Raw genomic sequence first — 16250 nt, 5'->3', positions numbered from 1 at the left:
GGACCCCTAACAGTGGGTTCTGTGATAACCCTGCAGAATCTAATACCAGACGAAGACCTTGATTTGTTCTAATTCAATTGTGAATGAACTGCTAGAGCTAATTCCTGGTCCTTGGAATGCTGGCCTTTTTTTTCCTCCTTTACTGACAGGTGAGGACCAAACCACCTACCGGACTGCAAACCTCGAGGGGAATCCGAGGGGAGCCCGTTACTCTGACCACTGTTGGGCTACATCACTGTTGCTGCTGAGCCAGCGAGCCTGGGACTCTGACTGCTGTTGGGACACATTACCGTTGCTGCTGAGTCTGCAAGCCTGGGACTACATCCCCCATCATCCTTTGCGGCACGCACGCAGCGCACCACGTCACACGCGCCAGGAGGTGCTCAAAAGGGGGCCAGGGCTCCTGCTATGCGGTACGCAAAAGGGCATGCCCGGACCGCACCTGACGAAGCCCGGGCCAAGGGCGGGCTAGTCCGATCCCGTCAGAGACAGGAAGAGGCTGGGATGGGCCACCCTCCTGAGACCTTACACATTTAGGGCCTCATTAGGTTGGCGGTGAATCCGCATCCTCCGGGCTGGCGGAAGCCACCGCCGGCCCGGAGGATGCGGATTCACCGCCGCGGCCACATTAAACACCCACTGCCAGATTAGGATGGCGGTGGGACCAGCGGCGGACGGCAGGTCCGTCCGCCGCTGATCCGCGGGTTTTGCTGGGCCATTTGGTGGCGGTGTCTGCAAGACACCATCAGCCAAATTAGGAAGCATGAGTAAACATGCTTTTCCGCTGCAGTTTTTCCGCCGTGGAAAAGCATGTGGACCTTTGCTTCTGGGGGGCCCTTGCGGGCCCCCAGGGTAAAGGGGGGGTGGGGTGAACATGGGGGGTACCTATAGTACCCCCCTGCATTTGCATGCACAAAGCGGCAGGCACCACACGTGCCTGCCGCTTTGTGCATGTAAATGTGAAAGATGCTTTTTTAACCTTGCGGCGGGTGCTGCTTCAAGCAGCACCCGCTGCAAGGTTAAAGATCCAGGATGTGACCGCCAGGGTGGCGGTCACCTCCTAATGTGCATGGAGGGACAGCCGCTGCCCATGTGGACGGTCTCTCTTCCACGGGGATGGCGGACGGACGCAGGTCCGTCCGCCATCCTAATGAGGCCCTAAGTTAGACTTCAGCTACCAACCAAGGTACTAAACTTAATCTGTGTATTCTGAGGGGCCATTTGCAATCGACCGACAGCCAAGCGATAAAATGAGCAAATGTAAGGACACAGGTCTAGTGGCAGGGGGGGTTGTGGGGACCCTGGATGCATTTTTTTTACTACAGCAGAGTCGTTTTTGACCCACCAGATTCAGCTCACAGAAAAAAGACTCTCACTTGACACCTTTGCGACCCAAAAACGGTCATCAATGTGAGGCATAGCTATGGCCAAATCCCCTAGGGGTGTGCAGCAATCTGTGGATCACTCATGTTCTGCCACCCCAGGTTCTAGTAACAACGGGGAAACAGTTGATCTCCCAGTTTCACCATTAGCGGACCCCTTTAACGTAAAATAGGGTCAGTTGAAGAAAAACTGTTGCTATTTCTGAACTCCAGTAGCGCATTAGCTAACCGAGAGGCATGTAGGTGTGCATGTGTTGTTCAGGGGGAACCTGAAGTTCCCAAAGCTCCAGCCCCATTACCTGTAAATGAGAACGAGGGGTGCAAAAATGGGGACAGTGAACACGCAACAGGGAAGGATGTAACGGGTAATAGAGTCCCACACGTACATCCCAAACTACCTAGACCCAATGCAAGCACTGTCAATAGGGGGCAGAGGGAATTTGGGGACGAGACTCCAGGTAATCCCTCAACACAGCAAGTGGACACTGTAAGGACTGGAAGGGGAGACAACGTACAAGAGCAACTAAAAGAAATGTCCTCACTAATTGCGCAGAGTACTCCTGGTCTACCAAGTTTTAGACCTACCCCCAGCCTCATGCCCGTAGACAGTTGTTTTAACGGGTGTCCCAGCACATATAAGCCAAAAAGAGGAACCTGCGATACAATTGATCAATAAGGGGGCAAACTGGATGTGTAGGAATGTGGGGTTTAATGTCAGAGATCATAGACACATCCTGATGGCAAGGAGGGTGTCCTGGATCGGCAGAACCAGGAAAGTGTTCTCAGGGGACTGTGGGATTGGGTCACTCAGACACCCTGATCTTGTGCGTAAGATTCTTTTTCAGAGTAGCGGGTTCTTCCAAGCTGAAGTGGATTCAAGTTTTAAACTGCTTCCGCTGTTTTTTTTTACAGACCTGTGGCCAATTCGAACCAACATTATGGATATGTGGGTCAACAGGAGGGTGCAAATTGGTGGGCCAATACAGTGCGGACAAGTAACATCTTCGCTCCACAAAGAGACCTAAATGATATTGATTGACTAGGTCCGATGGGGGGAAGCAGACAGAGCCTGTGACACTCCTGTGACCAACATAGACATAAGCGGGAGGGGAGCAGAGATCATCCCGGGGACAGCTGAAGACCAAACCTCTTATGATCATCAGGTTGTAAATGCCCACGCCCATAGTGGTGCAAGTAAGATAATTTTTAGGACGCATAGCCCCCAGGCAACTGCTAATGTAGAAAGGCTAAATGGGAAAGAAATAAAAATCGTCTCCTGGAATATAGCAGGCCTATCCACTACATTTGAGAATGAGCAATGGCTACTCTATATACGGGAATCCCAGATAATTTATTTACAAGAAACATGGGAACCAGTAAACGACAATTTTTTCTTAGAGGGATATAAAACCTTCTTTTGTCCGGTGCATAAGACAGCTTCAGGGAGAACCAGGGGAGGGCTGGTTGTATACGCAGATCTTATATTACAGGGAAGATGGTCTGATCTGGTTTGGGCTCAGAAGTTGCACAGGGGCTTAAATTCTCTAATAAAGGTTACAGGTTACTTCTTATAAATTTTTATAATGCAACGTCGCATGGACAGGGTTCCGCAAGCCTACATGAACTGGACACTAGACTCACCAAGACACTGGAGCGAAGGCTGATGGTGTTTCAGCTGGTCTTAGCAGGCGATTTTAATTGCCATCTGTGCCCAAATCTGAGAGTATCATGTGGGGATTGGTGGTCTGCACGCTTCGGGACGGTCCACACATGGAACACACAAAGGAGGGTAGAGAACTCAGTAGCCTTTTAAACATGCATGCGATGACACACACAATGGACCTAATTGATGATAAGCAGGATAAAATGGTTCATCCCACATTTAAAGGTAGAGAATGTGCCTCATCTATTGATTATATTTTGTCCCTGCATCACTCAGACACTGTGTGACTGGGTTCAGTATTGATTACAGTGCCTTTAGTGATCCCAACCCTCTAGCCTTATCCCTTGTTGATGCATGCCGCCACCAGGAACCCCTCAGAGTGGGGGGAGGGGTGGCTAGGGCTATGGACCAAGGCAGGAGGCTGCGAAGGACATAGGTCAATGTGAGGCCTTTTATAGATCACTTTTAAAAGAAGGTGAACAGGTCATTCAGAGGTGTTTAGATCTGGAAGTGGAAGGGGCAGAATTAGTTGAGGCTTTTAAGGGTGTGGCCCAAATAGTTGACAGTTTGCTGAGAGCACCAGCTCATAAGGTCAAAATGGACAACCCAAGATGGTTTGATCCATAATGCTCACACACTCTAAGAGAGCTGAACCATGCTTTAAAGATCTCTTCAATAGATAGGGACTGGTGACTCTTTGCCGGAAAAAATACAAGTTCCCTGTCAAGGGACGTAAAGGTCAACTACAAAAACAAGCCTGGGAAGACTTGACAGAGGCAGTGGTATTAAAGGACTCTACTGCCTTCTGGAGAGTCATAAATAATCCCTTTTTCCAAGATGCTAACAAACCCTGGTTAACCAATAACATTCTGCCGGAGCAATGGCATGAGCACTTTCAAGGGCTTTATAATTACCAGCTAACCACGGATCAGTTGTAGGAGCAGTAAGGGGAGCGGGGCATACTCCCTTTAAGATTCTCACTGGGTGAGGTAAGAATAGGAATTGAAGATCTAACTAGGAACAAGGCCCTTGGCCCAGATGGGATCCCACCCAACCTTTTTATAAGTAATGTGGATCTTTGGGCACCAATCCTGACTAGGGTCATAACGCAGAGGTGGACACAGTAAAGCCAGCACCTTGGTCCACAGCCACGATTGTCCCCATTTTAAAAAAAGGTAACAAGGATAGCCCACAATGTTACCCCCCGATTTCTCTCATTAATGTGTCAGCGAAGGTATTAGAGTGGGTGGTTTTAAGCCAGCTGACTGATAGGGCTGAGGAGCACCAAGTTATAACTGACATCCAATTTGGCTTCCGACCTGGGAAATCTACCACTGACGAATGCCTTAATTTATACCTTATTTCGGCCAAATACACTGTAGTCAGCCCTGGGACAATGTATCTGGCATTTATGGATCTGACTGCTGCCTTTGACAGAGTCAATCGAGGGAATTTATGGGCAATTATGGGTGGGCTCGGTGTGGACCCGGGACTTATTAGCATCTTAAAGTCCTTGCATCTGAATACCACGGCTGCGGTTAGATATAGTCAGGAGGGACATATAACAGAACCCTTTATGTGCTCTAGCGGGGTCAGACAGGGTTGCATATTAGCTCCCTTTTTGTTCACGCTATAAATACACTGTCTTAACCGTGCACTAAGCACTTTACAGATAGACACCCCCAGGATAGGTAATCGTGGGGTCGCCGTTCTGCTTTACGCAGACGATGCGGTACTTCTGGCCTGCAACTCCAAAGTCCTGCAGCTCTTAATAGATGGTTTTGTTACATTTATGGAGAATCTGGACTTATCCTCCAACCTTGCAAAATCCTATGTTATGGAAGTGGGGAAAAAGCCAGGTAAATCCTACAATTACACAATTGGATCTCATAGCTTTGGAAAGGTACAATCCTTCTCGTATCTGGGGATTTTATTTGTTGGTCGATTAAGTTTTAAATATTTATTAGAAGTGAAATCCTGAGTAATGACCAGATGCACCGGGTCTATAATAAATTTTTCACCAAGGCTAGGACGCTGGTCCTTAGAGCAGATTTTGAGAATTTTCAGCTCCATGTGTTATGCTAAAGCGCTATATGGAAGCGAGGTGTGGGGATTCATTGAGGCTAACCAACTACAAATTGAACAGAACACGTATTTCCAGCGCCTGTTAAAAAACCCCAGAGCACGCCAGCTCATATTCTCCACGAAGAATTGGGTATCCGTTATATCACGGATAGGATGTCAATCAAACCCCTAGTTTGTTGGGTAAAGATCTGGGCTAATGAGGAGGCGGCTTTAAGCAGGCAGGTCATAGAAGACTGTCTTTCCCTTGACCATGGGCTAAAAATCGTCTGCCTAAAATATGCGAGGGAGTCATTTGAGAAAATAGGATGTGTAGATCTATTTACTAATCCTTCCAAAATGAGCATGCAGAATAAGGCCCTGGTCAAGGATCGGTTCTTCAAGTGTGCTGCGATGCTCCGGGAAGATAGAGAGTTAGCCAAGCCATCGGTGAGAGAACATCTAGTATCCAAGTCTACTGAGGGCATCGAACCATACTTGTCTTGTTTAAGCAGTGCCCACGATAGATTTTTAATGACCCGGTTTAGGCTAAATCTTTTGCATCATGTATTAGCAGGCCCGGCAGGGTTCACACCGTCTATAGAGATGAAGGGGCCCTGTGGCTGCGAACTCAGGTCTCCACAGCACACCCTTCATTTTGTTTTTAAATGCCCATTTTATTCATACCCTAGAAGTTCTTTCCTGAAGGGCATTTTAAAGATAGACAGATTCAAACAATGTCGGGCGGCCTTGTTATTTTTAAAATTGACCCCAGAGGCTTTTACACTTTTTTGTATCATTAACTTTTTAAGGGCTGCATTTAGATTAAGGAACACAAAGGGTAGCAGAAGCCCATAGATTTCTCACTTGTCATTCTTTCACAATGTTTTATAAATGGTTCCCAAGCTTGAAGATGAATTAGACTGGTGAGGGACAGGTCATATGTGATGTGTATATACATATATATATATATTTTTTATTATATATTGAAAATGTACTATGTAGATTTTAGATTGATGAACTGTTTTTTAAGCTTGTACTTGTAACATTTTTTGGGATAAATTGCTACTTTTATGGTATTTTTATACACTGAATAAAGATTGTATAAAAAAACCTCAACAGGCCTGGCTAACAACATGGAACCCCTAACAGCGGGTCCTATGATCACCCTGCAGAATCTAATACCAGACGAAGACCTTGATTTGTTCTAATTCAATTGTGAATGAACTGCTAGAGCTAGTTCCTGGCCCTTGGAATGCTGGCCTTTTTTTCCCTCCTTTACTGACAGGTGAGGACCAAACCACCTACCAGACTACAAACCTCGGACAGAATCCACAAATGAAGAGGTCAGAAAAGTGATCTTGGATAGAGCAGGGCGAGATGAAGAGGGCTATCGTTTAAGGTTTCAGCAAGAGAGAAAGAAGCCTGGAGACAAGCTGAAAACCCTCTACTTCAAGTTAAAGACAGTGGCACAAAAATGGCTAAAACCACAAGAACTTAGTAAAGAGGACATTATTTACAAAATATGCCTTGAACAGTTCTTAGAAGCATTACCCAATCATACGCAGAAGTTGTTTTAGGGAGTTTTATATAGCGTAAACTCAACCCAAAGGTATCAGAGCGCTTTACATGAGCATCAGTGGCATTACAGACAGAGCCATTGATTAAGTTAGACACAGGAAAATTAAGTGATTTGCCCCGAATCACGGGATGTTGAGCATCCCTGCTGATAATCAAACCCGGTTCCCCAGCTAGTAGGTTGATCGCTGTAGCCGCTAGGCCACATGCTCCCCCTGTTTACTCCAACACTCAGGACATACCATTGATGAAGCAGTGGAGATGGCTACCACGTTATCATGGGCTCAACCACATTTTCACCAGTGGAAGTCAAAGTGAGTGCAAAGACTTCAGTTAAACAAGGGATCTATCATGGCAAAAGAAAACCTATAAAAACATCCAATGAGACAAAAAGAAGCTATCCGTCCAAACCGAAACCTCAGCCCACACCAGGAACACAGGGGCATATTACCAAGAAGTGCCTTAGTAAATGCACAACGCACATCCCCATATCGCCGGCTATCGCCGGATTTCATCGCCGTTTTAGCGTGCAATTATCAATGCGCATCACGTAGGCGAATTGAAATCCGGCGATAGTCGGCAATATGGCACATTAGCGCATCAAAACAAATGTAGTTTTCATGCGCTAATGTGTGCCTTGATAATATGGGGGGGTGGATTCAGCCTTATGATCCACTCCCCCATGTTATCAATGCCCTAACACCTGGTCAGAGCAGGCGTTGGGAGACCTGCGATAAACGAGTTTATCGCAGGTCTCCCTCTCCCAACGCCTGCCTAGGTAATAGGGTGTTCCCACCTCCAACCACATTTTACATGTGGTTGGACGTGGGAACGCCCACTTTGCATGTCATTAGCGATGTTAATCGCGACATGCAAAGTGGGCTTGCGCCAGGCTTTCAAATGCCCCTGTTAATAGGGCTCTAGCAGTATCGCCGCTTTCTCGGCACAATTCGCTGAAAAAGCGGTGATACTTGCCCTTGGTAATATGCTCACAATGTTTTGGATGTGGCGAGTGGGGCCATATAGGCCATTTTTGCAACAATAAGAAACACAGAGAAGAACCAATGGAGATGAGTTACGCACCGATTACAATGTACTTCACACAGGCAATAGGTCCTTGTTTTTTTGTACATGTGCAAATTAATTAAAATGAACAACCACCTTGTTGGATTTCAGGTGCAAGTAATCAGTAGTACAGGGGGATTTAATACACTGGTCACAGAGAATACAAAGGAAATTCATTAACATTCGATGTGTCCATGGGGATGTAAAAACCTATCTGGTAGCCCTGCTGAAAATTACTACTACATCTGCTAAGTAGATAGAGGTCAAGGTAGGAGTTATTAGAGGTCTCGCTGAAGATGTTATGCTAGGGATTGAGAACCCCCACTTCCTGGAATTGTTCAGAGATACCATATTCAGTCAGGTAAACAAGACAAAAGGGCAACTCAAAGTTAAAAAACAGCCTTTCAAGATGCGTTTCTGACTCCAGAACCCTGGATGATTGACCATAACTTGAATTTTATTATTCTTCAACTTATTTGGAATAAGGCTAGACAGAACAATACCCACACATGCCCTCATTTTGAGATGGAAGAGGGGCTCCTTTATTGGGTAGCAGGAGCCACTGACCCATCCCAACTTCTAGTCCTCTAAGGGTTCTAAGATCAAATTATGGTCTATGCCCATTGCAATCTTCTAGCAGGTCATTCAGGACCCGAGAAAACAATCCATGTAATCCTTCAACATTTCTATTGGCCCGGAATCTTTGCACACATAAAGAAATATTGTCAGTAATGTGAACTCTATCAATAGAAGAATCCTTATGTCCCTCCCCCTCCCAGGCTCCCATTCAAACGTTGCCTATAATAGGCACTCCATTCAAAAGAATTGGAATGGATCTAAATGGTTCCCTTCCTAAGTCAGCCAAAGGTAATATATATGCCCTTGCGCTAGTTGACTATGCCACTTGATATCCAGAAGCATTTTCTATATGTTTCCCGGATACAAAAAACATTGCACAACACTTGGTAAAGTTTTTCTCTCAAGTAGGATTTTCAAAATAAATAATCATTTATTAGGGCACTCCTTTTGTGTCAAGACTGATGTCACAGATATATATACAATTAGCTTTCCATATATAAAAACCTCTGTATACCACCCACAAACAGACAGCTTAGTAGAATGCTACAATGCGTCTCTTAAATTGATCCTGAAGAAGATGCTGTCTGTTGAAGGGAAAAACTAGGACCAGATGCCTCCTTTATCCCTTTTGTGTTGTGAAGTCAAGTGCAAAGTGGGCTGGTTTGCTCTTCTATGGAGAAACTATACGGGTGAGAACCACGCACGCTACTAGAAATCACTCAAGAGGCCTGGGAGAGAGATGCAGGTAATCTCCTAGAATGCACCCGACAATTTAATGGTCGAATAGGAAAACTCTGAGAGTCAGCTCATGAGAATTTAAAGAACAGCAAGAGAAACAGAAACAAATTTATGATAAAGGGAAAAACATCATCTAGTTGATTGGGTTCTTGTATTATTGCCCACTCCTAAGCACAAAATGAAATCTGAATCGAAAGGCCCCTGTAAAACCTGGAAAATAATTGGAAAGGTCTCTTATAGACTACAGATAGGACCTCATAAGGCAGTGGTTCCCAAACTGTGCGCCGCGGCACCCCGGTGCGCCGCAATGAGGTGCCAGGGGCGCCGCGCACAGTCTAGGGTGACCAACCGTCCATAAATTTGCCTTTTGTCTGTAATTATGGCCATCACAGGGAGCAGAGCTGCTCCCCTTGAGAGGCCTCACCCCTGCTGATGGAGCCCCCTTGCACTCCACCTCGAGCACAAGAGCAGCCCCTCCCGCCCATTGTCATTCAGTGTGGGGCTGATTGCCACACACAGAATGACAATGGGGCAGTCTGGGGTATTGAAGCATGTGGCGGCCTCCTCCTGCCTCAGTGTACAGAAGGGCATTCTGTTAGATAAAAAGTAAAACGCCCAAGCTGCAACGTTAGAGAACAGTTTATTTCAAGAAGCCTGTAAAACAAGTTAAAAAGAACATATTATCGTTCTTTCTCTGTCTCGTCATTTTAGAACTGAAGTATTTTCAATATTATATTCAACAAAGCCATGGTTGCTGCCTTTTTATTTTAAGGAATTAGCAACCATTGACAAAGCCAATAGTCCTGGCTTGTTGTTGGTGTAATGATACTTGCTGTATTATATATCTGGATGCAATGACAGAAATAACATAATACCAGTCGGGCGCAAAACTATGCTGAGCAGATTTTTAGCCTAGGTGTTTTAAACTACGCTCTTAATTACATCCAACACCCCCTTTGAAGAGACCCCCAGTTTTTGTACACCACTTAAAGTCCTGGAAACAACACCATGTCACAGTCACCTCACATCCTGGCACTGTGCATCATGTGTGACTCATGACTTCTACGTTTTCAGTCTGCCTATGTGCAGGGGCATAGTGAACTCTCCACCACCCCACCCCTTGCTCTAGTTCGTTCTTGAAAGGCCCCTTCTGTCTGCAACTCTGTAGACAAAGGCTCAGCTCATAATGTGAAAAGGTGGGTGAGTAAATAAGTGAAGGAATGTCTGAATGGCTGGATGGATTACTGAAAGGTTGAATGGATGAATGAAAGGGGGGAATGGATAGATAATGAAAGAAAGGATGGATGGATGAGAGAATGAGTGGAAGTATGGATGAGAGAAAAGGTAAATAGATGGATGTATGGGTGGAAGGGTAGATGGATGGGTAAAAGGGTGGATGGGTGTGTGAAAGGATGGATGGATGAGTGAAAGGGCAGCTGATGGGCGAGTAAATTGGTGGATGGGTGTGTGAAAGGATGGATGGATGAATGAAAGGGTAGATGATGGGCAAGTGAATGGGTGGATGGATGAATTGATAAGTGAATGGTGAATGGATGGATGAGTGAAAGGGTGGATGTAAGGATCGATGAGTGAGTGAAAGGGGGTAGATGGACAAAATGATGGATAGATGAGTGAAGTGAAAGATGAGATTAATAATTCAAGCATTCCAACCATTATAATACCTTCATTGCGTCCCAATTACTTTAAGGAAGACAACAGGTAGTACATACCCCCCACCCACCAACCGGTAAAAAAAGGGTGGGGAGCCACGGCCAACTGCCGATTAGGTCAAGGGAACCACAGGTCAAAATAGTTTGGGAACCACTGTCATAAGGAGTAAACCTTCCATGTAAACAAATGGCTCCGGCCTACACCAAAGCCAGCATGTACCACCTACCCTGAAAGCAATGTTAAGACAACCCTACAACAACTCCCCGTGAATAAATAGTTGTCTAATGAACAAAAAAAGTAATTGAAGGACACATTACAGCCTTTCTCAGCTATATTTTTAGACAAACCCAGGAATACCCCCTTGACTAAACATGCAATACCCACCCCAGAAGGGAAAGTTGTAAAACTGAAACCTTATTGAGGCCCGGCTGCAAGAAAAAAAGCTATTTGGACGGAGGAATAGCAACTGTTAAAGATGGGAGTCATAGAACACTCCGAGATTAACTGGTGTTCGGGCTCAATGGTGAAGCTGGTGTTGAAATTGGAAATGAGGTCACAAAACATGATATGACAAAGTCAAAGCCATCACAGAAGTCCCTTTCCCTAAAAATAAAAAAGAAGGGCGCACGGTCGGTTGCGTCCAAGATGACCCCCGAAAAGCGGAGCTCCCACGCGCTGGTCCAGTTTTATCTCCTCCTCACGGACGGGAGCGAATTCCTGCCTCAAGTAATTGAGGCGCTTTTCTATTAAATTTGAGAAGATTTTGGCGGTGAAAATAATATATAATTCACAGCGCTCTTTGCAAAGCTTTTCTCAAGCGCGGCTGATTTTCCTGCAGCTTGCTGACAGGAACAGCAGTTTTTTTTTTCTTCAGTTGTTTTACCACCTTGGCTGCATTTAATCTCCTCTGAGCAGGCTGGGCCCCACTTAAAGAATTGGCGCATATCATCAAGAGGGGGCGATAATTATCGCTAAGCGCACTTAGAGCTAGGAAAAATATTGCCACCGAACTCTGAATTTTATCGCGGAGTTAGCGTGCTATCAGCAACGCTTATCTCCACAGCGATAAAATTCAGAGTGCAAGCTGCCTAACTGTGTGATTATCGCTGGATTTTGGCAATAGCTTGCTGATAGGGCCTCTCATACTTAGCCATGATATCCACCTTCCATAGGATATCATGGCTAAGTCAGTTTCAAAGCAGGCGTGAGGAAAGTAGCGATAACAGAGGTTATCGCTACTTTTCTTGTCGCTATGCTGCTTTGCGTGAGGCTTGATAATATGAGAAATGTCACTTAGCGACATTTCTCCCGGTATGCTGGGGACGAACACCCACTTTGCATCTCATTAGAGGCGTTGAGAGAAAGGGCGGAGAAGCATGGATTCACGTGTAAGCGTGTCCTTGCTAATAGGGCGTTAGAATTATCGCTGCCTTGTTGATATGCCCCTTGGTTTTTTGTTTACACTTGTGCCTGAAGAGACAGCTGGGTTGGTGAGAGAGCGAGTGGTGAATCTTCATTCTTCGAGGGCCATAATGTGACTCTGAGGTCAATCTGCATTTTTGGCAAACTCATTTGCACCTTACCTCTTCTATCATAGTTGGGGGTCACTTCTTCAATAGTTTGGAAACTTCGGCTGTGCCATTTTTGGGGTAGAGAATTTTGTGCCTCTCTTCATTGGCAGAACCATTCTTCTCATTGAATTAAGATTCCACTGGCATTTTTTTATTTTTGCTCATTTAACTTCATCTCAAGAGCATTGGTTTTTGTTCCAGTTCCTGCTCTCCCTACGTGCAACCTTTTTTCTTTTTAATTCATCACCATGGCTGAGGGTGGCAGTTCCCTTTATAAGAACCGATCTAAAGGCAGCTTCTCCTCATCTCCCTGCAAGGATGATGCGGGGGATGGAAGCAAGCTCCCCAAAAAAGACCCAACTTCTCCTAGTAAGTCACCTCTCCCAATCACAATGGAGGATTTGATGGATAAACTTAAAATGCTAAGACCATTTATGCAGCAATCAAAGGGGTTAGTAGTGGGAAAATAATTAGCACCTCATAAAAAGAACAAAATTGGTGGGCAGGTAGTAATATTAGGTCAAGTAAAAATTAACTGTGATGAGTAGTGGTGCCACTAAGGGTAATAACACACCCTACTATCTTAGGTGTGAGTACACAAAGAACAACGCCCTTGTGTTTCAATTTCAAAGGAATTATACCCTGGCACTCCAATCATTTGATGATGTTTAGTAACATACAATTATAAGGTTTACTAGAAGAACTTTTGGGCATATTCTTAAGGATCTATCGGCGAGATATCGACACTTTATCTCAGCCAAACTCGCGATAAATTCATTGCCCCATTCACAAGCTGGTGTAAACAGCCAATAACACCAGTTTACCAGCGATAGCAGCCGCAAAATACATTGCCACAGATGACCCCGGCAACTATCGCTAATAGGATGCAGAGTAGGCGTTCCTGAGCAAAAATCCGCGACAACACCACACCTCAACATTCTCAACGACCACCCACCTCAGCGATAAGATCCCAAAACAGGCGATAAGGTGTGTTAGCAGCAGGAAATTAACACCTGCTCTGTGCAAAGCAGGATGACAACCTGCAGCATAAAGGGAGCCCAGCCCAAAGCCACACCCGAAGAACAACAGATGCCATGGAGCCCCAACAGGACCACAACACCCACTGCCACCACCCCCAGGACTGCCACCCCCCGCCTCCGCGGACTACCACAGAGGCAGTGCAGACAAAGACACCGGACCTTCAGGAAACACACCAGCCTCACAGACTCAACACCAGACTATGTCATTGTTCACTACAGGCTCAAAAGGACAACCATCCTCCGCATCCTGAACATCATTTCCCACAGGCTGACGGTATCAACACGGCGGACAACCAACATCCCTCCGCAGACAAAGCTGCTGGCTGTGCTGCACCTGTTGGCTTCTGGGACATTCCAACTAACAACCGCCAGAGTCAGAGGAGTCCCACAGCCAGCCCTATCCAAGTTCCTCAAACCTGTCCTGTCATGCCATCATCAGCTTGGTACTCCAGTACCTATACTTCCCCACACTGTGCACACTGTGCAGGAACAGCTGGAGACCAAGCAAGACTGCTACACCAGCTTGATTTCCGCATGTGTTGGGGCAATTGACTGCACACATGTCCTACTTGTGCCCCTACCGACAGTGCACACAATTACCGCAACAGAAAGCACAAGCATTCCATGAATGTGTAGGCAATAGTGGACTACTGGGGACTCTTCACCAATGTTGTTGCCAACTACCCAGGCAGTGTGCATGATTCATACATCTTCCGACAGTCCATCATCAACCAGCGCATCCAGGATGGCACCTACGGAAATGCAGTGCTCGTTGGTAAGTACCAAATGCACACACCACACACCTCAAATCCACAAACATGCAGCTCTGGCAATGCACACGTTACAAACCCACAAACAACATGCCAAACAACATGCCCACCCACCAGACACGACAGCACAATTTACTGTGGTATCCTGGGCTAGCCATGTACAAAAGCCACCAACGTCATGGCACATCAGCCACAAACCAGCGGAATGTGGAGGTAGGTGGCAACCAGGCATGTGCGAAGGAGGCAAGTGATCCATGAATGAGAATGCACACATTGTCAAGTGTGGCATGGATGTGCTGGACAGACTGCAGCATGCAGACCACAGACATATCCATGTCGATATATAATGCGGGTGTTGGTAGTGTTGTGGACAGTGGACGCAACCATGTCACCCCAGCCAGTGGGGGAGATCTCAGAAATGTAGCTTGTTACACCCCCTGTAAGCCTGTGCGGAGTGAGTTTGCCCGGCGTACGCCAGCCTAGAGTAGGGGTGTGAATAAAAAGCGTGTAACCCTGGGCGTGGTTCTCTTCCGTAATGGCCAACATATCTGCCAGGACGGCGCCTCTCACCCCGCCACAAGGCGATCCTGTGCGCCTGCCGCAGCCCAGGCTGCTGGCCTCCGAACCAGTCTCATCTGCCCCAGCGCATCGGGGCCTCACTGCTCACCTGCTGACACCGGCGTGTCTCTAAGAGTATCCACCACGTGCCTGTGCTTGCTCCAAGCCAGAGGCCGGCGACCTTGGTAGCCTTCTCAGACCATCATGGCCACCGCGAGCAAGGCCCGCTGTACTTTTTTCTTGTTGATGCACTCTACCGACATACATAGCGGACAAGTAGCTCACACATTTGGAACTGAGTCTTGATTAAACAATGGCAGAGTACATATTTATGGCATAGTTTGAATCCCTCTACTCCCTTCTATGTCATGCCACCAACTCTGTGCATAGCATTCCGACCACACATGTCTGTGGGACCTTGCGGACTCCTGCCGTAGGCCTACACGCCGGTCCAGCAGGCCTCAGACAAATCCAATCCAGTCCGTCCCAGGCAGGACACAGCATCGTCGCAGGGTGCAAACCCGTTCAGCTCTGGTGCCTCCACCTCCGTCAACCAGGAATTCTCTCCACATGCCATTCCAACGCTGTGTGTCAGAGATCGAGAAGTAGTTGCCTGCTCAGCGGTTGCCTCACGCTGACCGCTGCTTCCGACACACACTGCGGTCAAGTAGGACACACAATTGGAACTGAGTTTTGATTTGTTCATTGCAGTTTATATCATAGTACAGGCCTCATCGCAGACTGCATCCCCGTCCAGCTCTGGTGCCACTGACTCTGTGCCACGGGAGTCATGGACACTCTCCCATTGAACTTCGTTGCCGTCTGAGTCTATGGTCTGGGGATTGTCTTCAGCATGTAGCTGATACTGACATGGTGGGAAAAAGGAGACTGTAGCATTCAACTCCTCCATAATGCCTGTTTCTGCTTGCTTCTGCCCTCTGCATCATGCCCTGGATGGACACCTTCCACTTTCTCCCGTAACATTCAGCGACATTCTCCTTGGACATCAACGAGGACCCACTCTGCTCTTATGGCCCTATCTCAGTGCACCGCAAGTCACCGCCCCTTGTGGGTGTGCCTGTGCCGGCCGCAGTGCATCCGGGGCCACTAACTCTGTGCAGCTCAAGTCATGGACCCTTGCTGTTTGTACTTCGAACTTCTGATTGTCCGATCACTGTTGTAGTTGTTTCCAGCACCAACCAACCCCTGAGGGGTGGCTTACACTACCCAACACCCATCCAGTACAGGAGTCACTGGACGTGTGACCCTGGCAATAAAAGGTGCTGGGCGCACGTGCCTGTAGCCAGTTCCACAAATTATCTCAGTGTGTACGTGTGGTCATTATGTATGCATGAGGGCCCCAGGCCCTACCACAGTACATTGTGCTGTGTACATCGTGCACAACCTTGTCACCTCAGGCAGTGGGGTAGAGCAGGTACATGTGGCTGTGTCGGACCCCCCTGTGAGTGTAAGGGAGTGGACCAGTGTACGGCAGTATGGCATAGGGGTGTGGTTATTCGACACGTGTGCCTGGTTGAATTTATAACTGATGCGTGTGTCTCTGGTGTGGTGTC

The sequence above is a fragment of the Lissotriton helveticus genome, chromosome 9, assembly GCF_964261635.1.
Source record: "Lissotriton helveticus chromosome 9, aLisHel1.1, whole genome shotgun sequence".
Lineage (NCBI taxonomy): Eukaryota > Metazoa > Chordata > Amphibia > Caudata > Salamandridae > Lissotriton > Lissotriton helveticus.
The sequence above is the reverse complement of the archived record's forward strand: the minus strand, read 5'-3'. Positions refer to the sequence as shown.